This window comes from Cherax quadricarinatus, chromosome 5 (assembly GCF_038502225.1).
Source record: "Cherax quadricarinatus isolate ZL_2023a chromosome 5, ASM3850222v1, whole genome shotgun sequence".
NCBI classification, from domain to species: domain Eukaryota; kingdom Metazoa; phylum Arthropoda; class Malacostraca; order Decapoda; family Parastacidae; genus Cherax; species Cherax quadricarinatus.
In genome coordinates this window covers 47,717,707-47,734,163 of record NC_091296.1, presented here as the reverse complement: position 1 = coordinate 47,734,163, position 16,457 = coordinate 47,717,707, and the positions used below count along the sequence as shown (strand labels likewise).

General features: G+C 44.4%; 1 protein-coding gene across 2 annotated transcripts in view; it reads right to left on the bottom strand.

Moving 5' to 3' along the window:
• LOC128685132 (protein turtle homolog B-like) overlaps nucleotides 1-16,210 on the bottom strand; it is a 519,018-nt gene extending 502,808 nt beyond the window's left edge. Inside the window, exon 1 of one of the 2 annotated variants that reach the window (XM_070101774.1) lies at nucleotides 15,868-16,210. The gene's annotated coding sequence lies outside the window, so the exon portion shown is untranslated. The remainder of the gene's footprint in view (nucleotides 1-15,867) is intronic. The other variant, XM_070101768.1, reaches the window with a different exon arrangement.
• Between the last annotated feature and the right edge of the window lie 247 nt (nucleotides 16,211-16,457).

The following is a 16,457-nucleotide window of genomic DNA, read 5'->3' as shown; positions in this document are numbered from 1 at the left end:
GTGCTGACACAGGGTAGGAGGGAAGGGGTGGCAGACATTACAGTACTGACGCAGGGTAGGAAGGAAGGGGTGGCAGACATTACAGTACTGACGCAGGGTAGGAGGGAAGGGGTGGCAGACTTTACAGTGCTGACAAAGGGTAGAAGGGGAGGGGTGGCAGACATTACAGTACTGACGCAGGGTAGGAGGGGAGGGGTGGCAGATATTACTGTACTGACGCAGGGTAGGAGGGGAGGGGTGGCAGACATTACAGTACTGACGCAGGGTAGGAGGGGAGGGGTGGCAGACATTACACTACTGACGCAGGGTAGGAGGGGAGGGGTGGCAGATATTACAGTACTGACGCAGGGTAGGAGGGGAGGGGTGGCAGACATTACAGTACTGACGCAGGGTAGGAGGGGAGGGGTGGCAGATATTACTGTACTGACGCAGGGTAGGAGGGGAGGGGTGGCAGACATTACAGTACTGACGCAGGGTAGGAGGGGAGGGGTGGCAGACATTACAGTACTGACGCAGGGTAGGAGGGGAGGGGTGGCAGATATTACAGTACTGACGCAGGGTAGGACGGGAGGGGTGGCAGACATTACAGTACTGACGCAGGGTAGGAGGGGAGGGGTGGCAGACATTACAGTACTGACACAGGGTAGGAGGGAAGGGGTGGCAGACATTACAGTACTGACGCAGGGTAGGAGGGAAGGGGTGGCAGACATTACAGTACTGACGCAGGGTAGGAGGGAAGGGGTGGCAGACATTACAGTGCTGACACAGGGTAGGAGGGGAGGGGTGGCAGACATTACAGTACTGACGCAGGGTAAGAGGGGAGGGGTGGCAGACATTACAGTACTGACGCAGGGTGGGAGGGGAGGGGTGGCAGACATTATAGTACTGACGCAGGGTAGGAGGGGAGGGGTGGCAGACATTACAGTACTGACGCAGGGTAGGAGGGGAGGGGTGGCAGACACTACAGTACTGACGCAGGGTTGGAGGGGAGGGGTGGCAGATATTACAGTACTGACGCAGGGTAGGAGGGGCGGGGTGGTAGACATTACAGTACTGACACAGGGTAGGAGGGAAGGGGTGGCAGACATTACAGTACTGACGCAGGGTAGGATGGGAGGGGTGGCAGACATTACAGTACTGACGCAGGGTAGGAGGGAAGGGGTGGCAGACATTACAGTACTGACGCAGGGTGGGAGGGGAGGGGTGGCAGACATTACAGTCCTGACGCAGGGTAGGAGGGAAGGGGTGGCAGACATTACAGTGCTGACACAATGTAGGAGGGGAGGGGTGGCAGACATTACATTACTGACGCAGGGTAGGAGGGGAGGGGTGGCAGACATTACAGTACTGACGCAGGGTAGGAGGGGAGGGGTGGCAGATATTACAGTACTGACGCTGGGTAGGAGGGGAGGGGTGGCAGACATTACAGTACTGACGCAGGGTAGGAGGGGAGGGGTGGCAGACATTACAGTACTGACGCAGGGTAGGAGGTGAGGGGTGGCAGACATTACAGTGCTGACACAGGGTAGGAGGGGAGGGGTGGCAGACATTACAGTGCTGACACAGGGTAGGAGGGGAGGGGTGGCAGACATTACAGTGCTGACACAGGGTAGGAGGGGAGGGGTGGCAGGTATTACAGTACTGACGCAGGGTAGGAGGGGAGGGGTGGCAGACATTACAGTGCTGACACAGGGTAGGAGGGGAGGGGTGGCAGACATCACAGTCCTGACGCAGGGTAGGAGGGGAGGGGTGGCAGACATTACAGTACTGACGCAGGGTAGGAGGGGAGGGGTGACAGACATTACAGTACTGACGCAGGGTAGGAGGTGAGGGGTGGCAGACATTACAGTACTGACGCAGGGTGGGAGGGGAGGGGTGGCAGACATTACAGTGCTCACTCGGTGGTAAGGGATGGGCGGGATAGAAAATTTAAGTGGATAGAGGAGGGTTGGAATGGCGATAAGGATTAGAGAAGGAGATAGAGGAAGAGGGGATGAGGCACAGGATTTGGGGGGGATAGAGAAGGGAGGGAGGTAGAACAGGGTGGAGGATAGAGGAGGGAGGGGAGAAGAGGAGGGTATAGAAGTAGGGGAACAGAGGGAGGGAACTGAGGGAGAAGGATAGAGGGAGGGAGATGAATACAGGGAGGGGGATAGAGAGAAGGGAATTAAGGAGGGACAGGATTAGAGGGCGGGGTTTAGTGGGAGGGGGATAGAGGGAGGGAAGAGGATAGGAGGAGTGAGGGAATAAAGGAGGAAGGGGATAAAGGAGGTAAGGAAATAGAGGGAGGGAAATAGAGGGATGGAGGGAGAGAGAGATGGGAATAAAGGAGGGACGGGTTCAGAGGGAGGATGATAGAGGGAGGGAATAGATGGAGGGATGGGATTAAAGGAGGAAGTTGAATGGAGAAGGAACAGGAATAGAGAAGGGAGGAAATGGAAGGGAATGTAGGAGAGAAGGGGGGGAGACGGGAGGGGATTGTAGAGGGAAGGGGATACAGGTATAGTAGGAGGAGGGATAGAGAAGCGAGAGGGACAGAGGAGAACGGGGGATAAAGGACGGAGGGGAATAATGAAGGGATGGATAAGGGACAGAAAATTAGGGGAGGGAGGGGGTAGAGGAGGGAGGTAGATAGAGGGAGGGAGGGTAGGGAGGGGATAGAGGGAGGGAGAGGGCGGATGGAGGGAGGGGAAAGAGGGAGAGAGGGAGGGTGGGGAGAGAGGGAGGGGAAAGGGAGAGGGTGGAAGTGGAGGGAGGGAGGGAGGGAGGGGAGGGAGGGGATAGAGGAAGTTGAAAGGGAGAGGGTGGAAGTGGAGGGAGGGAGGGAGGGGATCGAAGAAGGGAGGGAGGGGAGTGTGGGAGGGAGGAGATAGATGAAGGGAGGGAGGGTGGGAGGGGAGAGAGGGGGGGAGATGGGGGGAGAGAGAGGGAGGGAGGGGGGAGAGAGGGAGGGAGGGGATAGAGTGAGGGGGAGAGAGAGGGAGGGAGGGGATAGAGGGAGGGAGAGGGTGGGTGGAGGGAGGGGAGAGTGGGAGGGGAAAGAGGGAGGGTGAGGGTGGATGGAGGGAGGGGAGAGAGGGAGGGGAGAGAGGGAGGGGAAAGAGGGAGGGTGGAAGTGGAGGGAGGGTGAGTCAGAACGTGGTCCAGGCTCATAAAAAATTGATTCAGTGTCACTGCGCCTGACTCCTTCCTTACTGACAACCTTTTTCTCTCACATTACACGCATCAGGTCTACACAACAGCGCCATGCAACATGCATTCACAACAGGTCCATACAACAGGCCCATACATGAGGTGCACACACCTGCTCGATACTACAGGTCACACAACAGGTACATACAAATCACAAAACAAGTCACACAATACACATCTAAAATAGTGCACAGGAGATCCATACAACAGTTGTACAAAACAGGTACAGAAAGCAGGTACTAATAAGAGGTACTGTAAACAGGTACTCACAACAGTTACAGAAAACAGGAACTCAACAGGTACACACAGGTACCAACAAGTACACACAACAGGCACACACAACAGGCACACACAGCAGGCACACACAGCAGGCACACACAGCAGGTACACACAATATGCACACACAACAGGTACACACACAACAGGTACACACAACAGGTCAACACGTACACAACAGGTCAACACGTACACAACAGGTCAACACGTACACAACACGTCCTCCTCTACTTATTTTCACGTCCTCCTCTATTTATTTTCACGCCCTCCTCTAGTTATTTTCACGTCTTCAACACTTATCTCCACCCCTGTTAAATAATATGTACTCACCTGGTGCATGTCAACTAACCATGAGTGAGGTGGCCGCGTATTAGCATGTTCCGTAGCATACATTCTCAGTACATGATCGATAACCACACTCCCTATCAATGTGGTCAGGAATTATATGTGCGTACTGATGCATTACGTTTTACTAAGTGATGGTATATTACTATAAGGTACATCGATATTTTTCACCGAGCCTCGGCTACTCCGCTGCATAATGTTGCTCTAAGGAAAAAAGAATGCTTAGTGTCTTATACATTTCAAGAGCACACAGGATAGCATTCGTGCACTAGCGCACGCATTCACGCTGGCATGCACTCGCTCTCACATACAGTTCTCAGTCTTATGTCAGTGCCAACACAAACCAGTGCTCAGTTTTCAATGAACAGTCACTGCTTAGTCAGTATACAGGCAGTGAAGTCAGAATACAGTTGCTGCACAGTCAGTGATCAGTGCTCTGTCAGTATGTAGTGAACATATGCAATGAGTGCTCATTTAAACTAAAGTGTAATGCTCACTAAGTTCACAGTCAATATTATATCAGTGCTCAGCCTATGATCAGTCATAATAATTCAGTGCTCAATCCCTTAGTGTTTAGTCAGTTTTTTAGTACTAAGTGCTTTGTCTGTGCACAGTCAGTACTCAGTGCACAATAAAGTCTTGGAAGCAGTCAGTCAGTTCTCAGTTAGTGCAAGGTTCGTGATCAGGAATGCACAGTCAGTGCTCAAGCAGTGCTCGGTCAGTACTAAATCAGTACTCAGTTATGCCAGGTGTTCAACCACACCAAATCAGTGCTGACTCAGCTTTCAGTGTTCAGAGTATATGAAGTACTCAGTAAGGCTTCAGTGTTCAGTTAGTGCTCATTACTCTGCAGTCCGTACTCAGTAATGTTTAGTTAGTGCTCCGTCAATGTTCGGTTAGTGTTCAGCCATTACCGAGTCAGTTCATAATCCGTTATTAACTAGTTTCCTGTTAGTTCTCAAGACGTGCACATTCAGTGAACAATAAATGCTCCGAAAATAACTGGCCAGAGCTACGACAAATCTGTGTCAGTATCCAATATATTAGTGTTTGTCAGCGCTCAGTGCACAGTCAGTGCAGTGGAAGAGCTTTGTCAGTGATCACTAAACAACCAATTCTACCGCAGGCATTTGCAAGTTTACAGTCAGTGATCAGGAAGTATTTTCATCAGTGCTCAGTGTAGAGAAAGTGAACCATCAGAGATCAGTCAGTTCTCACTAAGAGCTTTAAGTCATTACAGAGTCAGTGCACAGTCAGCATGCGGTCAGGCTGCAGTTATTCTTCAATAAGTGTTCAGTAATCAGTTAGTGTTGAACCAGTGTTAAGTCAACACACACTGCTCAGTCAATGCTCAGGCATGAGAATGAAATTTATGATCGGGAATGAGACCCAACACGACTTCCCCCACACCCTGCAGGACTTCCCACACACTTATCTATACTCCACTGTACTTGTATATGTACAGTGTAAGTACTGTACATATACCCTGCAGTACTCAACTCATACCCTGCAGTACTCCACTCATACCCTGCAGTACTCCACTCATACCCTGCAGTACTCCACTCATACCCTGCAGTACTCCACTCATATCCTGCAGTACTCCTCTCATACCCTGCAGTACTCCACTCATACCCTGCAGTACTCCTCTCATATCCTGCAGTACTCCTCTCATATCCTGCAGCACTCCACTCATACCCTGCAGTACTCCACTCATACCCTGCAGTACTCCACTCATACCCTGCAGTACTCCACTCATACCCTGCAGTACTCCTCTCATACCCTGCAGTACTCCTCTCATACCCTGCAGTACTCCTCTCATACCCTGCAGTACTCCTCTCATACCCTGCAGTACTCCTCTCATACCCTGCAGTACTCCACTCATATCCTGCAATAACCAACGTACTTGATCACTAAACAGCAGCAACACCTGACAAACAAAAAAACACGCTGACCCAATATTCAGTATCAACCGAAGTCCAAAGTCCAGGTGTAAATTATGATACATCGTTCTCGTCTGCGTTCCAAGGAGAACAACAGGTCGAGGGACCTCGAAGCTCCTCAGTAATTCAGATGCTTGAATAGAAGAGAGGATGAACTACAATTTGAGAATAACAAGAAGAGCCACATCTGATGCAAATCAGAAAGAAGACAACAGTAAAGAAGAAGATTGAAGAATGGAGAGAGCTCGTGTGAGCCGAGTCACATGTCCAAGACTTCTGTGAGGATGTGAAAAACAATGATTTAAGGAGGTATTCTCGGATGCAAGAGGACGATTACCAGAGAGACAAAGAGGAAGAGTGCATCAATTAATAGATCCAGTAATTAAGAAAGGGGAGAAACAGCATTAAAATACTCGCCAGTGTCACTGACAAGCATAATAAGCACTGTTATGGAGAAGACCATCAGTAGTGTTGGAGCACTTGGAAAGAAAGGGGTTCATTAATTAAATAGCATCCAGCAATGTTTTTAACGATAGTAAATCCTGTCCCACAAAACAACTTGGATTCTCTGACAAGGTAACAGAAGTGAAAAAACAGAGGCATAGGAGATGTGCATGTTTCGGTCTGCATGAAGGTTTTTGTTACAGTAAAGCACATGAGACTGGGACAAAAACTTAACAGGCACAGGCCGGAACAACAGGAAAGGCACTACAATGGTCCAATAAATAGTTAACAGGAAAGAAACATCTAGTAATTGTCAGATAAGAAGTGTCGGAATGAGGTGTGCCGAGTAGGGTCCCCCAAGGGTGAGTACGGGAATAGCTACTAATTTTATGTACGATAACCTGACGATAAAATTAGTGTCAGATGTACTCCTGTTCGCAGTTGCTATGAAACTGAGGAAATATAATAAAGGACCAGAAAACTACTGCAAACTGACATGGAGAAGCTGCAGGAGTGGTGTCTCAGTGTGTTATAATTTAACTCCATGAAATGCGCGAGTGAAAATTTGAGAAAAACACCCTAAGCCGGTTGTAGTTTCAGGCGACAAAGGTGGACCTTAAAGTCATGAACATGAGCAACTCGCATTAGGCGACGCTTAACAGCCGAGAACCTTAGCAGCAAACGCACCACTGGCAAATATAAGATTAGCTTTCAGGAACCTAAGCTCTGTATGTGAATGGTATACAGTACCATCAAGACTACGATGTTCATAACCTACTCCTAGTCGCCGGGACTGATTCTCTTGTCTTTGGTATATACACTTCTACAGTCTTCATATTATGTCCTTGTACTGTAATCTTTTTACGCCGGTGACCTGATGGTGACCTGACTTGTACTGTATTGAAAATGCCACCGAATGGCGGAATATCTACAGATATTGCACATGTGCCTTATTCTTCATCTGACTGCTCTGTTGAATCCATTGTGTCCTTTGGTACAGAAAAACAGATTTGTGCACAAAATTACTGAACCAAAAAATAAATGATCAAACCTGCAGTTAACCAGTGTTTTATGCCTGCAACATTCCAACCACTTATTTGCACTCCTCTGTTAATGATTTACTCTAATATGAATTACTGTATGCTTCACAGTATTAATGTACACAGTGTATACATTAATGCACACAGCACAGTACTTTAAATACTCTGTTATTGACCAACCTATAAAAACAAGATTAAGAGCTAAACTACTACAACTCTTCCTATCAAAAACCATAATATATAACAGCCTTTGAGTTAAGGTACTAGGTGCGACCCAAGGTTTTAAAGCTAAAATTCCAGCCCCAGGCAGGTAAGATAGCAGCTTTGTATGAAGTTACCCACGGCAATCCTGGAAAAAAAAATAATTTGAACGAGTCGTCGACGGAGTTATGTTTGTTAACCGAGGCTGTGCTACAGATGCTGTTATGTTTATACTTTTTCCCAACTTTATTTCTTAAACTTTTACATGATCTCTCTTGCTTTGGCTCGCTCTCTCGCACACACACACACACACACACACACACACACACACACACACACACACACACACACACAATCTAACGCTCTCGCTCTCTCATGTTCTCAGTCTCTCATGCTCTTAATTTCTCATGCTATCACTCATACTATCAATGTTATACTCCGTCTAGGTTTGCATATCTTGCTCTCAAGTAAACACATGATGCATCTTAAATATGAAGTTATCTCACGCAGTGTTTAACACAGATGTTTTTATAACCACTGCAGTACAAACTGAATCCCAAGGATAACAATATCTTTATTTTCTTCACAGTGGGGTGGTTTAATGCTGATACAAGAAACTGAAGCTTGCGTACCTACCCTGCTGATGAATTCTGATTTTCTCCAGTTACACAGGCGCTCTTCTGTGGATATAGCAATTTTTTTCACTATTGACTCGCACGTATTTTTCGTTCTTGATCTGACTAGCAAATAATGACGAAAAGTATGGTAAAGAAATAGAATTTACATAGCAAGCTCTTATTCAGATGATTTTTCACTCTGATGACAACAACGACAAATACGTCATCACAAACAGGCTTGCCTTGTGTACTGTCTGTACCACACTATACACTATTTTTTTTTTAAAGGGTGAATCAGTAAGCCAACGGAAGGCCTCAGTCAGATGACCAATAACTCTGTGTAGCAAATGTAGAATGCATTGTGTGTATAGCAAATGCAACCTACCTATACTATATAGTAAATGTAGCCTGCCTTATTTATGTAGCAAATGTAACCTGATATTTGTACCATATATATCAAATGCAACCTACCACCTTTATAGTAACTGTATCCTTCCACACCTATACTGCAGATATAATCTGCTCTCTATATATACCAAATGTAACCCGTCATCTGTGTAGTAAAAATAGCATGCTATCTATATAGCTAATGTGACATGCCTTTTCTGTTTAGGAAATGAAATCTGCCATCTCTCAAGTTCAGTCGAAATGTATGAAAAGAAAACTTATTGCTAGACAATAATAGACCAAAATATATTTGCCTGTCAGATAAAAGAAAAATAATCTTATACTACAGTAGTTCCTATAAAATTACTGTGTAGATAAAATTATTATCTCTATCTCTTCTTCAGTCCCTGCGCTCTGAAGGAGTAATGGAGATATGTTGCAATTTTTAAACTGTAGTGTCGGCACGCCTCTAGAAAGACAGTGATGGAGTGATGATGAAAGTTTTTCTTCTTTATAGGGGAAACAGCCGATGTGTTAATGAAAATAAAAAAAAAATTACTTCATAGAGGAAGCGCTAAGCAGTATAAAACATTCTGAGCTGGGGAATGATAGGCAATCAGAATTAATCTGAGATTAATCTATGTATTTCGAACCATTCGACGACATCAACACTCTCCCATTATATAGGGACTGAAAATCAGTTTTCGTCTTGTTCTGATTTGCGATCCTGTACAAACATGTGGCTCAGCCCAGTGTCATTCTGAAGCCGAGTCAATAGTCGGCTTCACCCGTTACTAACACAAGTGAAAATAACCGTAAACTTACTCTATGCATATTCCCTAAATCTAGGTGAGTAAAATACTGGAACCAACAGAATAAAGATTCATTAGTGAATTGTTCTCAAGCATTACTCTATATATATATATATATATATATATATATATATATATATATATATATATATATATATATATATATAATATAATACATATATATATATACATACATATATATATATATATATATATATATATATATATATATATATATATATATATATATATATATATATATATATAGAGAGAGAGAGAGAGAGAGAGAGACAGACAGAGAGACAGACAGAGAGAGACAGAGGCAGAGAGACAGACAGAGACAGAGACAGAGAGACAGACAGAGACAGAGAGACAGAGACAGAGACAGACAGAGACAGACAGACAGAGACAGAGAGAGACAGAGAGACAGAGAGAGAGACAGAGAGAGAGAGACAGAGACAGAGAGAGAGAGAGAGAGAGAAGTTCGATAGTAAGTTCGTGTTGGAAGGTAAATACTATGCTCAAAGACAATGTATGGACATGAGAATTCCTTTAGTTCCTTACCTTGCACCTTGTATCTGGAATTCTGAAGATATCCTTAAAAATATCCTAAAAGATATCCTTAAAGATAGTCTTAAAGATGTCCTCCTCAAAGGTGTTCGCCTTAAAGATATCCTCCCACCTAAAGCTATGTGGTTCAATTACGTAGAGATCACGATTTCGAAGAGTTCTTATTTAGATTTAATGGGTTAGTACCTTGAATTAAGTTCACATCAGCGTATGAAGAAGATAACAATTTGTCATACCTAGACATTCTAATCCATCGTGCTGATAGAAAATTTACATTTACAGTGTACAGGAAGTCAACTAATGTATGGTCATACATTCCCTACTATTACAGTCATGAATCGCAGGTTAAAAGGAGTGTTTTCCTTACAATGTTCATCAGAGCACTGATTATTTGTAGCCCGAAATGTTTTGATGACGAAATTAATAAGAATTTCTAAGTAGCTATGAAGCCGAGATATCCTAGGGATTTTGTTAGGGAGTAGTTATTAGCAACCAAGAAGAATTTCTACAGGATTGTACCTAGAGAAGTTCCTTTGTTTTCTCTTTTTGCCTTACAATGAGAATCTGTCCAACCTACATGATGCATTAAAAAAGCTCAATATAAAACCCATGCACTCTATGTTCTCTCGTACGTCGAGGACGCAGGTAAACCACTAGAAATCAGACCAGCCAAATACCATGATGGCTCAGTAGTCGAACGCAGTCGTTTATCACATTCGCACTTGCAAACATCCTCCATGGTGGGCAGCACCTCAGGTTATTGTACCCAGTAGTTCCGTTATAGAAACACACAACTGAACCCTCTCTCATAAATCATGATAGAAATGCCTTGTATAATTGAAGTCCTGGATTATACAAACTCTGATGCTATTAAGAAGAGTCAATTGTGCACAATCTTGAGAAAGGATGCTATACAATATTCACTAATTACTAATTCAGTAAAGGATCCTCGTGAGGCCTTCGTGATGTTAGACCATAGTTCTCCACATCTTTCTTCACATTTCTCAAGTCGGAGATCCCACCATCTGTTTCGCCGTTCATAGGGAATTCCAAGTTTTTACATATCATTAGGCAGGTATAGACGAGAGTACGTCCCTGTTCAATTTCTCTGCTTCCGTTCTGAGGATAGACTAGGATAGATTGCTCAACACGTCTTGCTTGCGGGAGATCACGTCCCGCCGTCTTTATCGGCATATATAGAGATTTTCAGAAAGAATAGCATCTTCCATGGGATGGTACCGTTTTGATGGTATAATGTAATAGGTAGCCAGTAGCAGTAAGATATACACGAGTAAAGTTACAAACGTTTAGCTGATTGCAACGTACATAAACATATATGAGAGTTTCCTAGGATAGCATACCCAGCAACATATATGGAAGTTTCCAAGGATACCATAGTTAGTCTGGCAGATTGACCTATCGCCGCTGGGGTCCTAGTGATAAAGACTGCAACTGTCATTCATAGCAGCGAGTTACCTAGCATAAGCCAGAAAGTTATAATAGTAACCTATCGTTACTACAGCCAGAGTGATACTAGACATTCAGAACATCCCAAAGTACACAGGTTACTGCAAGTATCACACCCAACAACAAACAAGTGATAGCGAATGTTATACACTACGACATGTCTGAGATGATTTCGAATCCCAAGTCATTCCTGACAGAGGACATTCTGCCTTCTTAGCATATCTAGGAATACAAAGGAGCAGTTACTATTACAATACTTAAGATGCGTTAAGAAGCCTCTGTATAGAACAGAGTAGGTAAATATGATGGGAATATATAAATATGTAGGGAGAACACACTGACGTATAACAGTATAGGGTAACAAGCACATCTTATTCGTATAATAATGCAAAGTTACATAAAACTTGAGTATGTGGGTGTATTAACTTAGGTAACATGATTTCGTATGGCACTAGATCGGATTATATCGATTAAATGCTGCTTTGAGCTGACTACCACTTTTCTTTATTACTCTGTAACTTGCTTTCTTTAAACCTATGTGGTTCTGCCCACGCTTACTATGAACGAAGAAGCAAGGGTACGGGAGATATGGACTGGCTAACGGAAGGCCCCTCTCACTCCATTGAGACATGGGCAGCCGCTGACACCCTTCTGCCATGCATCAGAAATAATTTTTCCATCCTGTTGTTAGTCTTGCAATAATATATAGCTCCTGACAACGCACTAGAATGAGAAAGATCTTAAGCTAAAGATTTCCATCCACACGTGACTTGTTCCGTATTGCTAAGATCACCTGTTTGCGATTGCACTGCATGGGCAATCTTAACATCCACGGCGCCATGTACCTTCTCACAAAGTGTGAGAGCCTGCCCAGCTTAACATATTTCCTAAGATGTTCACCCTCATATGATAACCCTATACTGTATGAATATGATAGTGTCCTGAGGTTTATTTTAACATAAGTACTGACTTAGCGTTACTCTAAGTCGGGCAGTGGGACCAAGCTACGCTTTCAGTCAGAATAGGAGGTACTGGTGTCCACATGGCATTACAGATTGCTCTACCTGCTTTCCTGTCCTCATATGTTGCATCCAGTGGACTTGTAGCAGCAATTCTCCCTGAACATCTTTGGTATAATGTTGGAGTTCATCACCAAAAGCTCGTTGACAGAGCCATGCTATGGAATAATCTAACGGGTTCTGAAACCAGAACTGCTCCTCCCAATAATTAGTCACACTAGGATGGCCCAACAGTGGAAAACTTAACCTCAACAATGCTTCAGTGTCTCGAGGAAGGATAGAGCCCGCCTCTTAGCAATGAGACGTCCTTTTGGCTGTTCCCAATCCCTCCCTTGACACACTACTCAGCCCACAGACCATCCACAATGGCGCCCCCATTCTCGCCGAAGACAGGTGTATGTGCAGCAATAAATCGGAAGACAATTTCGGATACCATGGTCCTGTTTGCCGTAGATTCGAGGGAAAGATTGCAAGGCATGAAGAGGTTAATAATATCAAAAGGAGCCTCACAACAACTGGATGCCCAGCAACAAGGGAGCCACCCCAACTATGCAGATGTAATGATACGCAAAAATGTCTAGATGGTATCACCCTTCAAGTCTGGACACACGGCAAGCAAGAAGTGTGGGACTACACTTGTGTGTCCATATTGGCTAATACCTATTTCTAATACACTAAAAAGGAAGGAGGGGAAGCTGCTAGCTTCAGGGAGTCCTAAAAGTCGAGAAAATACAGTGAACTTGCCCATCATTATATGTTTGTTCCCATAGGTTCAGAGACCCATGAACCATGAGGAAAGAGCGCATCTAAGTTCCTTAAAGAGCCAGGCAAGAAACTTATCAGGGTAACTAAGGATCCCTGGGCAGCTAGTTTTCTGTTTAAGCGACTCAGCGTTGCAGTTCAGAGGGGTAATACCTGCTGTATCCTGGGTAACAGCCCCAGTTTTGAGGAGCTAGATGAGATTTTCTCATTTTAATTTGCGACAAACACGTAGCAATATGTAATTGAAATGTATATCTCAAAACTCATGTACTGTATTTGTCATCTTATGTAATAAAATATACCTATTGGTAAAAAAGTTATTAAAAGATGGTACAGTACGGGGCAGTGAAATATTCAAATTGGTTGCCGGAAGAAATCCAAATGTTTTTCCTTGAAGCCTTTTTATTCACTTCTACCAGGCTATGGTCTCACAATTTGCACTAGAGGTGGATATATATATATATATATATATATATATATATATATATATATATATATATATATATATATATATATATATATATATATATATATATACACACACACACACACACACGTGAAACATTTCGAAGTTTTTCTCTGGGTGTCAAAACAGAAATGTGTCAGGTGCCCATCAAGACATGGTGGCCAGAAAACATACATTTGCTCTCAATCATGAAATAACTATCACATGTAAACCTTGAATACACAAGATCTTGCTTCTTGCATCATCCTTTACACTATTACCATCACTTCTTTACCCTCTCCTACCATCCTTTACACTCTCCTGCCATCCCTCCTTTACCCTCTCCTATCCTATATACTCTCCTGCCATCCTACCTGTACACTCATTACAATCATTCGGCCATCCCTCCTCCTGTCTACACTTCTTTCAACTGTCTTCCAGTGCACCATTCAATCCTCCTTGCAACGCACGTCCCAATCCTCTTTCCAGCCTATCTTGGATGCCCTCAGCACCACCGTCAATGATACAAAGGCACTGCGAAAAGGAAGTGGTCAGTAGACTACGTTTCGCTGTAAATAGAGATGCATAACCAAGCTGCTTAGAGACAAACGTAGTGTAAATAGTTATGTCTTTCTACCAGACTTGTCTACAGGTTTTGCCTCTTAAGCCGCTTTCAACCCAGCCCAGATTTACACATTTACTTGATCAATCTAGTTACATTCACCGCAATCCAGAGCAACTAGACTGCTTACGTTTACAAGGCAGGTTTATCGATGCTGCTAAATAGGCTCTTGATTAAACGTGAGTTATGTTCCCGTTCCTAAGAACAAACCTGATATCCCACCACTCCCCAGACGATGTACCGCGCCTCTGTACGTCTAGCGCTTCAACTTATAATGATGATGATCCAGCCACTCTCAACGTCTCAACCCTGTGCCTTGAATTCGGAAGTAGTTTTTTTTTAGTTAATAAGCACTAGACCCTGAAGGGTCATATTGGGCGAAAAAGAGGACTTTAACAGCAATTTCTTGGATCAAGAACTCCCCACCAGCATCAAGAATCTCCCTTGAAGGGAGCAGTGTAAAGATTTTTGCAGTATTTCTACTGGCTATGTCTCGGCTAGTATAATTGTGTGTGGAATCATTTTACATGATACCACACCTTACTTGGGCGTACGTAGGTGTGTTTGGGTGTACCTGTATGTACCTGGGTGTATCTGGGTGTATCTGGGTGCACCTGGGTGTATCTGGGTGCACCTGGGTGTATCTGGGTGCACCTGGGTGTATCTGGGTGCAAGTGGGTGTATTTCGGTGTGCCTGGATGTATTCGAGTGCACCTTGGTGTTTCTGGATGTATTTTGGTACCTGGGTGAATCTCGGTGTGCCTGAGTGTATCTGGGTGCACCTGAGTGAATTTGGGAGTTTGTGAATTTGGGTGTTTGTGTATTTGGGAGTGTGTGTGTGTATTTGGGTGTGTCTGGGTGTATTTAGGTGTGTCTGGGTGTATTTGGGTGTGTCTGGGTGTATTAGGTGCATCTGGGTGTATTTGGGTGTGTCTGGGTCCATTTGGGTGTATTTGGGTATGTCTGGGTGTGTCTGGGTGTATTTGGGTGTGTCTGGGTGTATTTGGGTGTGTCTGGGTGTATTTGGGTGTATTTGGGTGTGTCTGGGTGTGTTTGGGTGTATTTGGGTGTGTCTGGGTGTATTTGGGTGTGTCTGGGTGTATTTGGGTGTGTCTGGGTGTATTTGGGTGTTTCTGGGTGTGTGTCTGGATGCACTTGGGTGTATTTGGGTGTGTCTGGGTGTGCCTTGGTGTATTTGGGTGTGCCTTGGTTTATTTGGGTGTGTCTCGTTCATGGCGACTTAAATTTTACAGCAGATAAATCACCTATAATAAATATGTCCCAAAATATTTTGTAAAAACTGGAAGTTTTGCAAACGATTTCTTTTTTACTAAAATGCTGAATTTCCTTTAACAAGACTTGAACCAATTGTTCAAGTTCATACAATTATATTCGCCTGGAAGAGCTACAGCCCTAAGTGCCATACAGAGTCTGGGAATTGTTAAGTCTAATATTAGGTTTGATTCGAGGACTAGGGGTGGGGGTTAATGTATTAAGTTATTGATAGAAAGAAGTATGCGTTCGAATGCTGTGACGTATTCAGTTACATTAAACAGTATACAGATGAATATACGCAGGAACTACAAGTGTATGGAGAAGCAAACCGAGTCATTATTTTCATATGTACAATCAAGCAATGATTAATGTTGTATGCAAGGTGATGATGATGATACGACTTTCTCTAAACTATACAAGTTTTATACCAAACATGTTTTGGGGGGCACTTACCTGTCAAGTTAAGAGACGACCTGAAAAGCACTTGTATATCACCTCATTTGCACTCTGTTGCGTTTTCACAGGCCTATAAATCTCTTTTCCAACTCTCGTATCTTTATGCAACACTCGAGTGTAACTATGTGCAACTGTGACCACTAATATTTCTGAACTATCACCAATTCACGCACTATTGCAAATAGTATGCCACTGATCACTGAGTTGAAGTGTATACAGTGTGACCTCAAGTGAGGATGACTTGACACTGATGAGAGTGACCTAGGGAGACGGGAGGAGAGGCCACACCACACACTCCCACTCGCGTCAAGCTCTAACTTGCTACTGAGCTGAACACACCGGTGCTGCTCTCCCCACTCCCGCGGCCACCACCCACCTTCCCACAACCACCATCACTAACGAGCACCACCACCACCAACCACTGCCACCAACCACTGCCACCAACCAACACTACTACCAGCCACTGACACCTACCACCACCAAAAACCACCACCATCCACCTTCCCACGACCACCACCACCACTACCAACCACCACCACCACCACCACCTCCCACCTTCATACCACCACCACCTAAGCCCACCTTCA